Raw genomic sequence first — 18,983 nt, 5'->3', positions numbered from 1 at the left:
GGATGTCTGGGAAGAACAGTGCCTTGGGAGCTCAGTTACTAGGTCCAGCTCTACAAGAGTTCTGTGACCTTTCTTTAATTCCTTCCCCTCCCTCTATTGTCAAAAATGAATTAACAGCACCCTACGTGCCTCACACACCCTTGTCCCTGCTAGACCAGATCAAATGGCTAGCTTTGCTCCAGGAACCCCGGGGCTCCGCTTGCCCACATTCTGTGGATGGTAATTTATGTGAGCTGTCCTTTAAATAGTCATCTCTGTGACTGTTCCAAAGCTGTCCTTTATTCCCCATCCCCCACCCCCTTGCTCCTTGACACAGATTCAAACAGCCCCAGACCTAATGCTGTCACCTCCACCATAGAGACAGGATTGTCCTGAAGCAGCCCGGGACTGGGCCAGAGGTCACAAAGCAAACAGACCTATCTTCCTCTTCCTAAGTGAGTCACTTCATTACCTGAGCCTACCAGATCCTCTCACCAAAACAAATAAAACAAAACCTGCAGGGTCTCTCCAGCAGTTAGTGCCTGAGGCCGTCCACCTGTGTGTGTGTTGTGGGGGAGGGGCGCTGCTTTTGCTACCTTGATCGCTGAGACTGCTGAAGCGGGGACTGTTAATGGTTACTTGCCGAGGCTTTGTTTTTGAGTATTAAATGGTCCTGTTTAATCTCACACCATCTCTGTGAAGTTGGGTAACACTCTGGAAGGAGAAATAACCAAGACACAGAAAGGGGAGGTTGCTTGCCCAGGTTAGGACCACACTACAAGGTATGGTGAGGCTGGGTTCGCACCACTCAGCCTAATTGTGGATCTCTCTCGTTCTGAGTGCTCCACTGTGGGGAGCTACACCCCACAGCTCAGAAGACTGAGAGGGGGTTGGCTGAGGTCATGCCAATGGGGTGTCTGAGCCCAGCCCCCGCTCACAGTTCTGTAGTTGGGACCGTCCTACAGGGACACAGTCCTTTTCTTCTCTCTCCTCCCCTCTTTCTTTTCTCTCTCAGTTCACCTTTCCTTTTCTTTGTCGCCAGCACTACGGATGGAAACTAGAACTCAGTCCATGCTAGACAAGCTGCAGCCTCAGGCTTCTGCTTTTTAGAGACAGGATCTCACTAAGTTCAGCCTGGCTCTAATTCACTCTGGAGTACAGGCTAGCCTTGAATTTGAAGGGACATTAATCTCTCTCTGCAAAGTTTGGACTTGGAGTGCACGTGACAAGTCCTCTGGGGCTTCCCACATGTCACCAAGTGTCCTTCATGGGAGTCTTTCTTTGTGGGTATACAACAGGAGACTGCCTCTGTGCAAACTCCTAAGAAGTGATCTAAAAACATCTTTGCTTACTCATAAAGTTCTGGTGTCCAGAGGGGGAAAGAAGGGGTTTGGATTTACAAACTCCTCTCCAGAATTCTAACTGTAAGAGTACGCACAAGGATGCATGGGGCTTTATGCTGTTTTGCAGTCAGGAAGTCTACCCCTTTCTCTGGCCCACCACTTGCAAAGCAAAAAAAGTCTGCTAGAAGCCCCTAGAAAGACAACAGAAGGTTATCTCTGCATGCTTCCTCTGGAGAAGAGCCCAAGCGGCTCCCAAAACACGATTCCTTGGTGGTCCTAAGAGACCCTTGTAGGAGTGGTAGACACAGGAAGCCTGCCTGGGGAGGGCCAGGAGATTGTCTCCATCCTGTGATCTGGATCTTCTTCTTCGATGATCCTAAGCACAGGGGGGCCACCACAATGGAGGAGTGAGAACTCTCTTCTACCAAAGACCAACTGTGGATCCAAGGCAGCAGGTGGCTGCCATGGGAGAGGTTCCAGGGACACAGAGAAAGTTTGTGAAATAACTAACTGGGCGCGGGGGGGGGGGGGGGGGGGAGTAGGCAGATAGGATTTCGAGGTCCTGAGTTCCCATGTAATGAAAACAACAAAATCCAGTTGATGTAAGCAACAGAAGCTGCCAAGTAACATCTACCTGGGGACTTTGTGTGGCCCAGCCTCCTTCCCAAAGGGCAAATGCCCTTCTGTAGCTGATCTTATTTTTGGGTAATTTTATTTCTTTTTTCGTTCAGCCTATAAAAGCTTGCTGTTGAGCTGTCCCGCTGGACCTTTCTGGGCTCTTCCAGTTGTGAACGCTGTCCAATTGATGAGTCTTAATGCTCAAATAGACTTAAATTTCATCTAAAGTCTTTAAGAAAGACCCACTTTCAAGACCGAGTAGATGAAGCTGGGCCTGCCCAAGCTTGACCCATTTAATAGAGTCCCCACTGTGTGTATGGTGACTATCAGCAAGCCTACAGCAGTTTACACTGAATAGGGCAGAACTGTGGGGGGATGCTGCCCACAACAATGTATTTATGGAAACCTTCCAAACGGGGTGAGCCCTGAGCAAGACTGCATCAAAACTATTAGCTCTTTTACTTGAAAGTCATTGCTGGGCCATTCGGTGGGAGATAACAATGGTTTAATTTGACTGACAACTTCATGGGGTTGAGGTGCTTAGGAAACTGGCCAAGCAGAACTGTGAGTGGTTCTGAGAGGGCAATTCCAGAAAACAACTGACATGAAACTTTTGACACAATGATTTAATTCACTGATTGGCTTGTTTACTTGTTTTTTTTTTTTTTTTTCTTTTGAGCCAGAGTTTCATGTAGCCTCCTTTGAGTGTGGTGATTCTAGGTACATGCCCAGACTTTGTGGTGCTGGGGATCAAACTTAGGGCCCTGTGCATGCTAGACAAACACTCTACCAACTGAGTCCCTGTGAATCTTGAATGGGCTGTTAATAAGTAGAAGAGTGGAGGGGAGGGCCTGGTTTGAGGAAGGCCTGCTTTTGGAAGGTGCATCTTGGTCCTGGCCCTTTCTCGATGTGTTCACTGCTCCCTAGACACCAAGAACAAAGCAAGTTCCTATAGAGCATGCTCTTTCCACCTTGATGGTCTACCTCACATCAAACCTGCAGCAGTGGAGGAAGCTTATTGTGGGCTGAGATGAAAATGAACCATTCTTCCCTTAAATAGATCTCTCGTGTACTAAAGAGCTGTTATTAAATTATGAAAAGCTCTTACAATCCAATAATTAAAGGATATTCAGTGAAATAAATTAGTTAATTAAAAATGGTCTAGGTAGGATATGGTGCAATACTAGAACTAGGAGGCAAGCAAATCTCTGTGAGGATGAGGCCAGCCTGGTCTACATAGTGAGAGCCTCACCCTAACCTGGTCTACACAGTGAGTCTCAGGCCAGCCAGAATTACATAGTGAGGTCCTGACTCAAACAAACAAATAACAAACAAAAAACCAACCAACAAAGACTTTGGAAAGAATTTTTTTTCCAAAGAAGATGAACAAATGACCAATAGTCACATACAAAATCAGGACAAAACACTGTGATACACAAGGGAAATACAAGTCAAAACTATAATTAGATAGCACTCTTACCAAATGCATGTATCCAGTCAGAAAGCCAGATGGTAAGTATTGTCAGGGGTGTGAAAACATGGCTTTGTAGGGAAGGCTCAGTCCTTAAGAGTACTGGGGGCTCTTCTAGAGGACCAGTACTGAGCTGATGGTTCGCAGCCATTTGTAATTCCAATTCCAAGGGATCTGGCACTTTCTTCTGGTCTCTGTGGGCTCCAGGCATGCACATAGTGTATACATGCAAGGGAAACACTCATATACACAAATTAAAAATCGATACATCTTTATGTTAAAAAACAAGACATGAAAACACTCCAACTCTCAGCTAGTCTAGGGACACAGGCCTGCCATCTAAGTTACTCAGGAGGTTGAAACAGGAAGACTGAGAACTCAAGGGCAGGTTGGCCAACTTAGTGAGAGCCTGTTTCAAAATTTAAAACTAAAGAGTTTTTAGCTTTAGCTGGGATACAATTCAGTGGCAGAGTGCTTGCCTAACATATGTGAAGCCCTAGGCTCAATCCTAGATCTCTGGGCAATGTGCAGGTATTTGGACAGATTGGTGAGCTTCTTCCCTAGTAGTGTTTCTTACTAATGTAGATTTAGGGATGAAGTGACCTTGTGAATCTGAAAAGTTTTAGGGCCTTCCTGAGACTTGTGAGTTGCCTTCTTCCTGAGTCTTAAGAAGTCTCCCTCTAGGCTGGACTGATTCAGCTGGAAGTTACTACAAGGTGCATATACACCAAGAAAACTGAGCCTGTGTTCACTTAAAAATGTATGCACAAGGGGTTAGGGATTTAGCTCAGTGGTAGAGTGCTTGCCTAGGAAGCGCAAGGCCCTGGGTTTGGTCCCCAGCTCTGAAAAAAAGAACCAAAAAAAAAAATGTATGCACAAGTGTTCATAGTGATGTTTTTCATTGTAGCCTACCTAGAGTTAGACAAAAACTGTATGCCCATCAGCTGATGGACAGCTAAACAGATACAGTACACCTAAGACCAAATAACATGATCTTGAAAAGAAGTGCAGTGCCATTCATGATTCAAATTGGTGGACCTTGAAGCTTGCTGTGTGAAAGAGGCACAAAAGAATATGCTGTTCAACTGCCAAAGAAATACTCAGAGTGGGAAGCATAGCACTTCCGGTTTAGAACTGGGCAGGATGGGGAAGAGAGAATAGTTGATATGTGTGTGTTCTCTCTCTCTCTCTCTCTCTCTCTCCCCCCACACACACCACACACACACACACACACACACACACACACACACACACACACACACACACACGGCTCAATGGATGTAACGGTGCACCTTTACCACCATAAGCATCTGGAGTGGTGAGGGCACTTTACCCACTGCACTAGCAACGAGGCTCTATCGCCAGAAGGTTAAAATCCCCAAACAAAAACTCTCTTGCGATTTTCCCTTCCCTTTAGTTCCCGGAAAATGCGGGGTTTGGGATTTTCTTTCCTGTGATGAAATGTTCTAAAAATAGACTGTGATGATTGTGTGACTCTGTGACATCCACTGAGCTGTGTGACTTTTAAACGTGTGAGTTATAGCTCAGCGCCATCATGACAAAATGGGGTTGGAGAGAGATCACGATGCATCCCCAGAGGTCATCCTCAGCACAAAGGGACAGCTGCCAACAACTGGAAAAGGTTGCAAGGAGGCAGTAATAATCCCCTACTTAGCCCAGAGCTGAGTGGTGGCTCCAGCCCATGTCCTGAGAGAAAGGCAGTGATGCTCTTGTCCATTTCCAGTCACAAATTCAACTTACCTCAGTTTTGCCTCCTGTTCCATGTGTGTGATGTTTGATATTCTGTCAAGAAGAGGAAGGAAAAAAATCTTCCACTGTCAAGAAATAAAGCACACAAATGAGTGGGAATGGAGGGGGTCAGAGCTTGAAAGCAGAGACGTAACTCTGGTTACAGTGAATGGTTCCACTAGAAACCATAGATGTCCTGTGTGAGATGATGGGGAATTAACAGATGTGAAATCTATTTATAAAAATAATGACATTAAATACAAGAACTAAATAATATGCTGAAGAAGTAGTAGGTTGACCAGATGGCTTAGTTGGGGAAGGAGCTTGCTATCAAATTAATTCCTGGGTCCCATGTGGTGATGAGACAGAGAGAACTGTTGCAGGCGTTCCCCTGGTCTCCACACAGGTGCTTCCGTATATGCACATATAAGTAAATAAATAAATGTTAAAAAGCAAAAAAGAAAAAGCATTCACCATTAAATTGAAAACAGCTGAGGAAAGAAAGTAAACATTCACTATAGGAATAGTCACATCCAAAGACAAAGAGAAAAAGAGGAAAGAAAAGACACAACTAAGAGCTGTGGGACAATAGAAAACAGTCCAAATACACACACAGGGGAAGGGTCAGGAGAGAAGAGACTAGAGAACACATTCAAAGAGATAATAGCTGAGAATTTTCCAAATTCAATGAAAGACAACAAATCACAGACCCAAGAATTCTAGGAAAAAGTCCCAAAGGATAAATACAAAACACACTCATGCCTAGATATATGGTCAAACTGCCAAAGACAAAAACAAAACAAAAACTAAAGGTTAAAGGTAACTACAGGGGAAAGTTATACACAAAAGAACAAAGACAATATTGACATCAGGCTCCCACCACATGTTTGGAAGTCAGAGTACAACTGAGGGACTCTGAATGCTGAAGATCTCACAATTACACCTCGGTGAAAAGATCACTGTAAAAGGATGGCTAAGGAAGGGTTTGAGCCGTGCATGGTGACACAAGCTTTAATCCCCAGCATTCAGAGAGGCAGATGGGCAGAGGGGCAGAGGGGCAGAGGGGCAGAGAGGTAATCTCCTTAAGTTTGAGACCAGTCTGGTTTGCATACAGAGTTCTAGGACAGCCAGGGTTATATAGATGCCCTGTCTTAAAACAACAACGGGGTTGGGAATTTAGCTCAGTGGTAGAGCGCTTGCCTAGGAAGCGCAAGGCCCTGGGTTCGGTCCCCAGCTCCGAAAAAAACAAAAACAAAAACAAAAAAAAACAAAAAAAAAAAACCCCAATATACTTGATCCCCAAATGGAAATCTAGACTTACACAACTCCAAAAGAAAACAAAAAGTAAACATAAAAGACCATTGTTATTGCTCAAGTGTCTTCCACCACCCAGATTCAAGTTGGAACTGCAATTTCTCAATATTGGGTCTGGGTCATGGAGGTGGAGCCCTCATGGACTGAATGTTTGTTCTGGGGGATTCACTATGTCTTTAGAACACACTTTGCGTACACTACTGGTTTATGACATGAGTTCAGACAGCATGTAGCCCTCACTCACTGTGGACACTTAATCTTGGACTTCTCAGAATCCAGAATCATTACCCCCAAACAACCCTCTTTTTGTAATACATTATCCAGTTCCAGATGTTCTGTTACAGCAGCAGCAGAAAGGCAAATAAAGAACTCGCTTCATTTTAAATCACCTTACGAGACAACTGGGACTCTGGATGTAGCTCGGTAGTTCAGCCCTGACTAAGGATATGTGAAGCATTGGGTCCAATTCCTAGCATTAAAAAAAGAGGCAACTACTAAAGGCAATAATGACATACTGTGGTGATGTTAATGTCTGCAGAGGAATACGTGTAAGAACATAGTACAAAGGAGAGGAAGCAGGAAATGGGAAATATTTCCCTACAATATTACTCAAAGGTAGACTAATAAGCTTGAGGTGTGTGGTGTAAACCTCAGATTACTAACTCTATTGTCAATGCTGGGAATTAAACCTGAACATTATGCAAATGAGGCAAGCTCTCGCCAGAGTGATATTCCCATTCCTCTTTTATTTTTTTCTTTTTCTTTTCCTCTTTCTTTCTTCCTTCCTTCCTTTCTTCCTTCCTTTCTTTCTTTCTTTCTTTCTTTCTTTCTTTCTTTCTCTTCTTTTCTTTTTTCTCTTTTTTTCCTGAGACAGGGTCACACTGAGTTACCCAAGCTGTTCCTAAACTCTCTCTGTAACTCACACAGGCTTTGAACTTGTGATATTTCAGACTTAGCCTCCTGAGGAGCTGTAGCACCAGGCTAGCTTTAAACGTTTAAAAGAGGTAAACACAACACTAAAGTAATCCAAAAGAAGGTGTGAAGGAGGATAAAAGGCTCTTAAACTTTACACAGGGAAATCACGCAAGAGCATGAGAAGCTGAGGGTGAGGCCAGCAACTGGAGTTTGACAGGTGGAATTCTCTAAACAATCAATCAGTTAATCAATCAGTCAATCAAATTGAAGCCATACAAATTGTGACTCATAACAAAAATGGGATGAAGCTACTAGAGGTGAAGCTGAATTCCCTCCCCCAAATGCTTGGAAACAAGACAGTTCCGAGTAAACAAACTCGAGGGAGAAATTCCACAGGAAAAGGTAGATACTTTTAGCTGAGTGAAAGTGTAAACACAACCTATCAAGCTTTATGGGGCGTGGCTAGAGCAGTTTTTAGAGCGGATTAAATGCTTACATTAACCCCAGCACTTAGAAGGCAGAGGCAGATGGATCTCTGTCAGTTTGAGGTCAGCCTGGTCTACAGAGCAAATTCTAGGATAGCCAGGGCTATATAGTGAGACTGTCTCAAAAAAACAAAAACAAAAACAAAAAACAAAACAAAAATAACACCACACACACACACACACACACACACACACTCTCACACCATCACCACAACAAACAAACAAACAAAATAACAGCAAGAACAACAACAGCAGCAGCAGCAACAACAAAACCAAGAAAGGCTTAGCATCAATAAGTTGAGGAAAGAGCAAATTGTAGGGAAGCGAAGCAGAAGAAAGGCATTAAGATAAAAGGCAGGGTTGACTGAAATGGAAGACAGGTTGAGAAGATGGTGCTCATCAAGGAAAACAAGGAGTAAAGACACACAGACCACCAGTGTGAGGGCTGAAAAAGAGCTATTGCTTTCCAACAGAATTAAATCAGAAATCACATTAAGATTTGAGCTCACGTTAACAGATCTTTAGTGCCAAAAAAAGAGAAGCCAACCTGAGGCAATACTGTGTAGTCATGTAGGGTGTATAGTCATTGGTATCTAATGACATTTTCGTTACTTGTTACACTGAGAAACTAATAATTTATGGCACAAGCAAATACGATCTAGAGTATTAAAGATATGTTTTATCTTTCTACCTCCAGTGATGAATGTTTTCTCAGTACTCATGCTCCTGTCTCTGTTCCAGTGTTAACACTCCAAACTGAAATTAATGCTGGTGTTTAGACATGGAAGTTACCTACTAATGTAATTGTCAGTGAAGGGCTTATCTGCTTATGCTGAGAGCCATATTCAAACGAAGACTCATATTTTCTCTCTGCTACACCTTCGCTTAAAAATGCATCATTCTGAGGTACATACGGCTGGGTAATAAAACTTACCGTGCATTCCTCCTCAAAACTCCCTCTAGTCTAGTTCCAGAAAGTACAACAGTGACAGCACAATAACCTAGAGTTGTTTCCTGGGCTACTTTAGAGAGCTAAAAGTGAGCCAAGGGTGTCTACATTGTTATCTCTGTTCTCGATGCATACTCGACTCGCTGCTTTGAGTTCCCACCTTGACTTCTTGCTGATGATGAACTGTAACCTGAAGTGGTCGCCAAAATAAACCATTTCTCTTTTTAAAAGAAAAAGAAAGAAGGAAAAATAATCATCACAGCCCCTACACAGTAAAATAAAAGCAAGTGGCTAGGGAAAACAGCCACATGGCAGTGTACTTGATACTTAAGACTAAACGTCTTAGTGGAGGGCCTCGGAAGTAGCCAGGTCATTTCTTCCACAACTGCTCCTTGTATAATAGTGAGTTTGAGGCCAGGCAAGAGGAAAGGGGAGGGCTACAGTGTGTCAACTACTGTGGACAAGAAACCTCTGGTCCCAAGTGGGGTGAGGTTAACCTATCAGAGAACAAACTGGGCTAGCTAACTGAGTTCAAATTCCCCTGAGTTTATCTTGGGTCTGAATCTATTTCTCAATATCAGGTACACAAGAGATGACAGCTGAAGTGGCAGACTTAATTCTGGGGATTGCCTAATAACTGTTGTAAAAATCCCCAAATCCTTCCCTCCACCCCTTTCTTTAGTCTCTTCACCTCTGCCCATGTAGTTCCAAGCACTGCCTTAGCTTTGGGCTAACCAGGGTTTAAGACCCGGCTCCTCCTCTACCTTGTCACCTCCTTTCTGAGTCTCAGTGTCTCAGCTCTGCTTTAAGGTTGTCATGAACTCATGTTCAAAGCTGTCACGTTGGTCACAGAACATGATGCACATTAGTGCTCAGCACAAGGCTAGATCTAAATTTTTATCATTTGTTAGCATCTTCCCCAAAGGACTCTTCACAGAACACTCCAGCGCAGACAGTGCAGACCACACACCTATTTGACCTTGAACTGTAGAAGCTCCAGGAGGGCAGAGATGGAGTCTGGTTCTTCCCCAGTTCACACAGAACTTGGCAAAGAACAGGGTAGTGATAGAACGAGCCACCATTGATTCATCAGTGGATGAACGAACAGCATCCGCTGTTCTAAGATTTAAAACTGTGTGGTCCATGTCCACTGAGTGTACATGGCTGCTGAAGTGGGAGGGGACAATGAGATATGATTCATCCTTCATCCTTAGATAACGCAAGTGTCTGTGCTGTCCATCTTCTGTCAGATCTTGTGTTGGGCCCAGGAATCTTACCTGTCATACTTCCTCTGATGGGTCACCACCTCCAGGCTCTCAGTGCTTCTGCAGATGAATACCGGCTCCGCCCCCTGCAAGACCACAGAGTTCTGGAGGCAAGATTCATGGCAGACCAGTAGAACTTTGTAGTGCTGGGGATGGATCTCAGGGCATGCTAAACACAAGGTCTATAACCAGGACCGCTTGAGCAATGTAACACAGAGCAAACCCACACTCCACTATGGTCTCTCACCAGTGCAGTTTCGGGAGGGTGCTGTTCTCACAGGATAAACTGCAACCCACCATCAGCAATTCCTGGGGACTTGGTAGAAATACAAATTATGGGTTCTCAATCCAGACCTGCATAATCAGAAACTCTGAGTGGACCCAGGCATCTGATGATGTGTGGTGTGTGTGTGTGTGTGTGTGTGTGTGTGTGTGCATGTGTGTATTGTATGTTGTGTGCATGTGCATGTATGTATTGTGTGTGTGTATTGTGTGTGTATTATGTGTGTGTTTGTGTGTGTATTGTGTGTGCATGTGCGTGTGTATTATGTGTGTATTGTGTGTGTGTGCATGTGTATTGTGTGTGGGTGTAGGTAGAGGCTAGAAGTTGTCATCTTCGACTGCTCTCCACCTTTATTATTGTTACTTGACAGCTCAGCCATGTGGTTAGATGTCCTGGAGCTCACTGATTTGACTAAGCCAGCTGACCAGGCAGCTCCTGCCTCTGCCTCCATGGTGCTTGGGTTACAAGCATGCACCACCATTCTTGGCTTTTTATGTGGGCATCAGGTCCTCGTGCTAGCATGGCAAGTACTCTATCAGCTGAGAGGCATCTCCCCAGTCCAATTTAAGGGTGTTTGTAACGTACCCTAAAGGCTGTGACTCAGAGTGCAGTGCAGTAGTAATTATGGGCACACAGAGATTGACTCAATTCGTCTTTCCTCCACGAAATATCAGTTGCCCAATGCCCCCCTCGCTACCTTTTACTGGCATTTCTAACTTCCTCTACCTGTTTATGTCATCTGCATTCAGAGGTGCTTCCCTAAGTTGCAAGCAGGGTGAATCTTACCCATCTCTCTCTGACTGGGTGGCCCAGGACTTACTAGAGGAGGCTCTGTTTGGGAAAAAAGTCTCAGCCTTTTGCAAACCTCCTAAGAAAGCTGCTGTTGTGGCATCTGCTCCCTCCAGGTCCCCCTCACAGTGTTCTTTGTGAGTGGCCGTCCTCTCCTACTGTGTCACGGTCCTCCTACTGAGTTGCAGTCCTCTCCTGCTGAGCAGTGGTCCTCTCCTGGGCTGAGGGTAGCATTTCTGTCATTTCTGGTCTCCTCCAGTTGTCCTGGCTTCTCTGGACATTTCCCCATTTCTACTCCTGTGGTATTTGAGTAAAACCCTTTTGAACACATTGCTGCATCTGCAGGCAGGAAGCCCTGTACTGCTCACTTAGTCTTTAGCTATGGTTCTTCTATGGATGGCAGTGAAGAACTGTGCCCCAGGCCCTGTGCTAGGCACTGTTTATAACATCACTCCCTATTACAGCTCAAGGAGCAGGGGCCACTGTACTTTCAGTGAATGGAGCGTAGGAAAACCAAGGCATGAAAGGCAACATGAACAAATGGCAAGGTCAGGGCCTTTGTTGTCGTTTTGGGACTCCAGTGAAGGTCTGTGTGTGTGTACATTAGAAATGCTTTGATTAGGCAATACTCAGAACTACCATAAAGAATAATCTGATGGCCCTGTACTGAAAACCTACCTGGTACTTTGGGTCTAAGAGGAGTCTAGTGCATTAGAACTAATGTATTCTATCTTGTGTGACCCACAGGTCTCACCAACTGCCTTCAGCATGTCCCTGGTGCAGCACTTGATGTCCACACCATAGAAGTTTTCAAATGGTGCTTCCCACACCCCTTGAAGACTCGGGCAAGAGGGTTAAACATGTATGGGGTTGACCAAACGGAACCTTGGGGTCACCCTTGCTAAGCTAGACCATCCCTGGCACACATGTCACCTCTTGGGCTTCTGAATAAAGCTGCACTTGAATACAGGGTGTCAGTTGTAAAGTGCTGGAGTAGCCAGGCACAGAGGGGCATCCCGGCATTCGAGAGGCTGAAGCAGGAATATCAGAGAGCTGCCCGAGCTACTTTGTGAAACCCTTCTCAAAGACACCAAGTCTGATGTAGTGGCTGATGCCTGGGATCTCAGAACATGGGAGAATGAGGCAGGAGGATTACTGGGAGTCAAGGGCAGTCTGAGTACAGATAAGCAACAATAAAGAGCTGGGAATCAGCAGAAGCAAGCGTCTCTAGGATCTATGCTCTGGAAGAGCACGTGACTGGGGGTCTCAGAGACGGTGAGCCAGCTAGAAGGGCACATGAAACCTGGATGTGCTGTGAATTCTCAGTAATATGTGTAAGCCTTCTACCCCCATCCCTGTGGGGAAAAGGCCTTGGGTGAGTTGAGTAAGAATGTTGCAGACAGGATGATGCAAGGGGGCTCTCTGTACGTATTGCAACAGAACATTCTAAAAGGGGCCTGGGGCTACTCTGATAGCCAGTTCCCAAGGGGATTAGCTCTGTTGTTCATCAAACTTCTGAGCCCCCGAAGGGATGGCCTCACTGCAGGTGTGCTCTTGGCTCTGGGTTGAAGGCCAGCGTCTCCGTCTCTCAGTCTTTTCCCTTCCTCTACCCTCTATCCGTGACATTGAGTCTTGATGATCCCAAGCCTTGGCGTTTCTCAAAATTCCAGTCTTGGCCCTGCATCTCCTTCATTTTGTTCTCACTGTGTCACCATCATTCACTCCTCTGTCCCTCTATTCCTTCCACTCATCACCCAAGTCCCTTGTGTGCACAGACCAGTCCCAGAGTTAGACACTGGACCCGGAGAGGTCTGTGACCCTCCTTCTGACTCACAGCAGGCTCTCCAAGGGGGAAGACAAGTATGTCGGCACTGGCTGTTACAGGCCAATGAAGGGCAGAAGCAAGGGATCTGATTGGGCACAGGGAGGGGTAGGGTCTTCCTAGGGCCATGTGCTGCATACCTCCATTCACTCTCAGCCCAGAGTCTCCACCTTTAACTATTCTGCACTCTTGGGTGTCCAGCATAGCCGACACCAAGGGGCTTGCATCACCGCCTGGATGGCCAGAAGTCCTGCCGTTAGCCTGGGGGAAGGAGGGAAGGGCAGAGTAACCCTGCCAGGTTACCATGGGTTCTTTGCTCACAGCTCCTATTGGGCAGCCGTTTCCCCTCACTCCCTCTCTGTAGAGCCTTCTCCCTTTGCCTCTTCTGTCCATGGACCTTAAATGTCAATAGTTTTGGAGAAAGTCTCCCATATTCATGCCCACAGCTTTGAAAACGGTCTTTGTATTAAACTTTCCTCAAATTACCCAATTTGCGAGGGCCGTTCCCTGTAGGGAATCTAATTTAAGGCAGAGGTGATCAGGAACAGGGCCATGAAGGTGGTGGGTGAAGGTGCTCTTGTTTGTGATCCTTCAGAACACAGAATGAGCACGCCTCCCCTCGCTAAAATCCTCCCAGGTTCCCCAGTGCTCTGGGGACAAAGTCCACCTTCTATAGGCTGGGAATTAAGACTGCACCCTCTCTAGCCCCCAATGACCACGAGGCATGTAGGGATGTCTAAAAGGACAGTGAAGGGCTTAGAAATGGGAGGAAGCCTGAGAGGGTGCAGCCTTGCCTGCCACATAGCAGCTCCAGCTGGCAAATTCCTGCCAAGGGAAGAAGAAGATGAGTTCCAAGCAAGTGAGCCAGGCCAGACTGCCTTTCCCTTGCCCAAACCTCTGCCCTCCTTCTCTCTGCAAGTGAGGTGAGCCTGCCCTCAGTTGAACCTCAAAGGCCCTAGCCATGAGCATAATTGGTTTAAATCCTACCCAATCCCTGATACCCGTCAGCTCCCTGAGATTTACTTAGTCTTATCCATGACAAGACAGGAGCATCCTCACAGGGCGGTGGGAGGTGCCTAAGTGGGGGGGATGATGGAAGAACCCCCTGTCACCCAAGTGTGCTGTGTTCCAGGCTCTTGCAGTCGGTGGGGATGGGAGAGGTGGGAAAGTCTGTGGGTTGCAGCCTAGAGAGGTTGGGATGTAAAGTCAGCTTTCCTACAGGCTGAGCACCCATCAGTTAAAATACTCGGAATCAGAAGCAAAACCAGAAGCACTTCAGATTTCTCATTAGGGAGGTTCTGCCTGTGTACATTTACTGTGTGACCCTGGATGTTCTCCTTCAGCTCTCTGCACCTCAGTTGCAGATTGGCGTGACAGTCACTCTTGCAGTGGGTTTGAGGTTGGATAGGAACCTGGTGTATGTTTTTTTTTTTCTTCCTGTGCCTCTAGGACAGACATCCTCTATGCCCGTGAACCCCCATTTATTCCCCAGTCTATGTGATGGAGGCCCATGCAGTCTGTACACACATCCATAGAAACACAAGGCTATGCACACGGTTTCTAAGAGCAACCTGCCAGGCATTTAATCCCAGCACTCGGGAGGCAGAGGCAGTTGGATCTTTAGGAGTTTGAGACCAGCCTGGTCTACATAGCAAGTGGGACAGCCAGGTCAGTTACACAGAGAAATCCTGTCTTGGAAAACAAAACCAAAAACCTAATAGCAGCCTGGCACTGGTATGGAATATTAGGACTGCACACTTAGTAATGCTTAGCCTGGTCAAGCCCTTCTTGGATGTGTGTCTTGAACGGTATCTGGTTGTTCAAAGTGTTCATGAGCCGGGATGTGCAGCAATGGAGAGGTGACACAGGCTTAGTACACATCTTATAGCTGGCCAGTTTGTCCTTGTGAAGAGCAGACAGGCTATCATAAAATTCTAAGGGTGCTTAGATATGTGGAGAGAAAACCAGAAGTTAATACCCATTAGGAGCCCCGACACCCACCATCCTACAGGGCAGAAGTCCCAAGTCAGCATTCTCTCTTATTTTATTTTTATGTGTGTGGATGTTTTGCCTGAATGTATGTCTGCACGCCATGTACATGCTGGGAATGAAGCCAGAAGAGTGGATCTGACCCCCGGGGACAGGAGTTCTGATCAGTTGTGAGCTGTCATGTAGATGGTGGGAATTTAACTCAGGTCCTTTAAAAGGTCACCTAATACTCTTAACTGCTGAGTTATCTCTCCAGCCTCGCAACTTTTCTTAAAGTTCTAACTGTGCGTCTGGTTTTCCATCTAGATCCAGTCTGAACCAAAAGACATAAACTGTGGTCATAGCTAGAAGCCAGATGATAAGAGAGCTCTTGAACGCCCTCTGAAGCCCTTGGTTCCCACATTGAAGGGTCTAAACTAGGGACTAGATTTTTTTTTTCAAGACAGGGTTTCTTTTCTTTTCTTTTTCTTTCTTTTTTTTTTTTTTTTTTTTGGTTCTTTTTTTCCGGAGCTGGGGACTGAACCCAGGGCCTTGCGCTTCCTAGGTAAGCGCTCTACCACTGAGCTAAATCCCCAGCCCCCAAGACAGGGTTTCTTTGTGTAGCTCTGGCTGTCCTGTAACTCTCTGTAGACCAGCCTAGCTTCAAATTCAGAGATCCACCTGCCTCTACCTACTGAGTGCTGGAATTAAAAGTTTGTACCATCATGCCTGGCATTAGGGACTAGGTTTTATGGCCCCATTTCCCAGATCCATTCTTTTTTTTTTTTTTTTTCCAGAGCTGGGGACCGAACCCAGGGCCTTGCGCTTGTGAGAAGGACATGCTCTACCACTGAGCTAAATCCCCAACCCCTATGGTCCCATTTCCCAACCTTCCACTGGCACAGGATGAAGCCAGATTCCTGTGCTGAACCAGAAGGTTCCCCAGATTTGGATCCTGTTGTCAACTTTCCAACTCCACCTCCTCCCTTCCCCTTAACTTACCATCTACATCCCCTTTCCAGCCATACCGGGGTTCCACTCCCATGCTGGAACCTCTGAATATATGCCCTTCCTCTCTGATTCACAGGACCCGATTCATCTCATATCCAGCAGCAATATTGCCTCATCTTGACTTTCTTATTTATCGTTCCCTGACAAATGACTTGTCTATTGGCCAATCTACTGTCCACTGAGCCTCTTGGCTGAGTTAGACCCACAATGGGTACGGACCAAGGGCTCCGGGGTTTGAGTAAATTTCAAGCTCAGCAGAGGCAAGCAATGGCAGTCAGGAGAGGAGGGCTGGCCTTGACCTGACCTTATGTTTCCCTGCCTGGCCATCCTTTGACCATTGGTCTCGTCTCTTGGTTGAGTCTCCACAAAGGCAGGGACTACTTCTGGTTCTGTGTGTCCCAATCAGTACCTGGCCCAGAGAAGGTGCACAGGAAAATGCTGAAGTCCATGAACTTGGGATCTCAATGTTTCCAATGGGCCTTGTTTACCCTAAGCCTTGCCATTTATCATTCAGATAATGGTATCTTACTCTCGTTATATAATGGTAACACCCTTTCCATATTATTTTAGCTGACCCATAAGTAGTCAAGATAGGAACTGTCACCTCTTTCTTTCTGTCTCCCTCTTTTCCTTCTTCCCTCCTTCCTCCTGTTTCTTTTTTGAGACAGGATTTCATCTAACTCAGGCTACCTTCCAACTCATTACATAGTCAAAAATGACCTTGAACTCCTGTAGGAGACATCCTCCTCACCAACCACATGCTCAGATCATAACAGGTATGACTGACTTCTCATCTCCACTTTGTGATGAACTACTATCGACTTACCCAAGGACACTAGACAAGTCACTGATACAGGAGAGACTGCACCCCAGGCTTATAACCTTACAGATTAATCTCTGCCCATCTGACAGTAGTAGAGGTAAGTGAATGGATCATGGATCACAGGACCTCCTCCACGGAAGATGCTCCTAGATCAGGAATGTGTCATACAGTGACCTGGGGTCTTCCATGCCAACACGAGACTCTGTGTGTGTGTGTGTGTGTGTGTGTGTGTGTGTGTGTGTGTGTGTGTGTCTTGCTAAATTCTGAACCAAGAGTTTCCTTATTCATGCTAAACAACCAGCAGGAGTGAGGCTTGCCTCCCATAATCCCCTGGCACCATAGCACCCACATGCCTGAACTCTACTCTGACCCTGTATATATACCTGCTCTCTCCGCACAGTTGTTGCATAGCATACATCCATCTGGAGTCTCCCATGAGCATGGCATACCACTAGCCTTACCTTAGTTCCACCGAAGGACCCAGGTCTACCACAGAGCATCATCACAATGGTCCCTCCACCCTAAGATATTTTTCCTTCTATTTATATGGTTGGCTCAGTTTTCAATGGGCTTGGTAGCATTTTCTCAGTGAGATTTGTGCCCACCACCCACCATGCAAACATTTCTAGGTTTCACTAACGGCATTTGTCACGTGCCCTGGGACTGCGAATATCCTTCTTCCCTCTTTCATTAGAACTCACCCCCTTTCTTTTCCACTCTCCCCCAAGGCCCTATTGCCCCAGACCTTACTGTATGCAACTCAAGGGTGTGCCACACCCCAGCGCTCTATGCTTTTTTCTGCAGGGCATACCTTTAACCACTGCCTTTGCTTGTGGCTCCTCTGCTCACCCAGCTCCTCACTGCAACCTACCCTCATTTCTCATATTCCTCTATTTCTCATACTCTGTCTAGAGTGATCCTAGAACTCAACTTACCCCTGTCATTTCCTTTAAGGTTCTCCTGGAACCCATTCCCACCCCAATGTCTGAAGAGACACACTGGAGAATCTTCTAAGACCATGCTCTAGCCCGTGTCACACAGCCTCCACTACCGTTGCCTAGATCACAGTCTCTATGGTCCTGGCCCAACTCCTGATACGCTGACTGTTCAGACTTGGTGCTGGCCTTTGGCTTGTGCTCCCTTTCCCGTTCTGCGAAACTCCTGCTCCTCTGTGGTCAACGGAAATGATTCCTAATCTTAAGTGCCTGTAGTGAGTGAAGTGCCTTCCATACCTCAGCTCCTTAGTTCTCAAAGCCTCTCACAAAACAGTCATGCGTGTTCCTATTTTCACTGATGTGAAAGAAAACTGAAGCTGCAAACTGCTCATGGTGGCACATGCCTTTAACCCAGCACTAAAGTCAGACACAGGTACATCTCTGTGAGTTCAAGGCCAGCCTGGTCTACACAGTGAGTGCCAGGACAGCCAGGGCTACAAGGAGAAACCCCATCTCTAAAAAAAAAAAAGAAAGAAAAAACAAAACAAAACAAAAACCACCACCACCCCCAAACCAAGCCAAACAACCAAAAATCACCTTGAAGTTGAGCAAAAGAGAGGAAGAGAGGTCTTGAACCGGACTTGAAGTAAGTGCATCACTCACTATGTCTGTAGTATTGCCTTATTGTTTCTGTCCCGGGTGTTTGGAGACAGGGTTACTATGTAGCCTGGCCGGGCTTCAAACTCTTGACCTTCCTGCCTCAGCGCGCTCATGTACACGTACACACACACACACACACACACACACACACACACACACAGAGGCGGGGGAGCGGGAGCGGGAGCGGGAGAGCTAGGATTACAGGTAGTAGACTCCATCGCTCTAGGTTCTTCTTGATAGACTCCATCACTCTTATGTTCTTCCTGAGAAGAGGAAAGGCTGCGGCACTTGGGTAAGTTAAGTCCAGCGGTAACCTAACTAATCCCAACACTTTTGACTCCAGGCCAGGCCCCCATCTGTAGCCCGAGGAAAGCGCAGCCAAATAAGAACACGGGAACTCACAGGGTCCTGATCGTCCCGCACGTGCTCAAATTCCCTGCCCACGTTCCAGCTGCTGGACCGTACTAATGTCTGCGAGAGAGGCTTGTGAGAAGGACATGGCGACCGTTGGGACAACCAGGCGTGCTTTCAGACACCGAGACTCCAGCTCCCTTTTCCATACTCTATAAACTCTGTCCCGTACAGTTCAGGACATGTTGCCCTC

General features: G+C 46.3%; 1 long non-coding RNA gene across 1 annotated transcript; it reads right to left on the bottom strand.

Moving 5' to 3' along the window:
- Positions 1 to 2,616: 2,616 nt before the first annotated feature.
- Positions 2,617 to 18,821, bottom strand: LOC148007762 (uncharacterized). Its single transcript, XR_015652096.1, has 3 exons — positions 18,317 to 18,821; positions 10,101 to 10,174; positions 2,617 to 5,246 (listed from the first exon to the last, which is right to left on the bottom strand). It is a non-coding gene; the product is annotated as an uncharacterized LOC148007762 (long non-coding RNA).
- Positions 18,822 to 18,983: the final 162 nt, after the last annotated feature.

Source organism: Rattus norvegicus, chromosome 1, assembly GCF_021556685.1.
Source record: "Rattus norvegicus strain SHRSP/BbbUtx chromosome 1, alternate assembly SHRSP_T2T, whole genome shotgun sequence".
In the NCBI taxonomy this organism is placed as follows: domain Eukaryota; kingdom Metazoa; phylum Chordata; class Mammalia; order Rodentia; family Muridae; genus Rattus; species Rattus norvegicus.
This window is presented reverse-complemented; position numbering and strand designations above follow the sequence as displayed.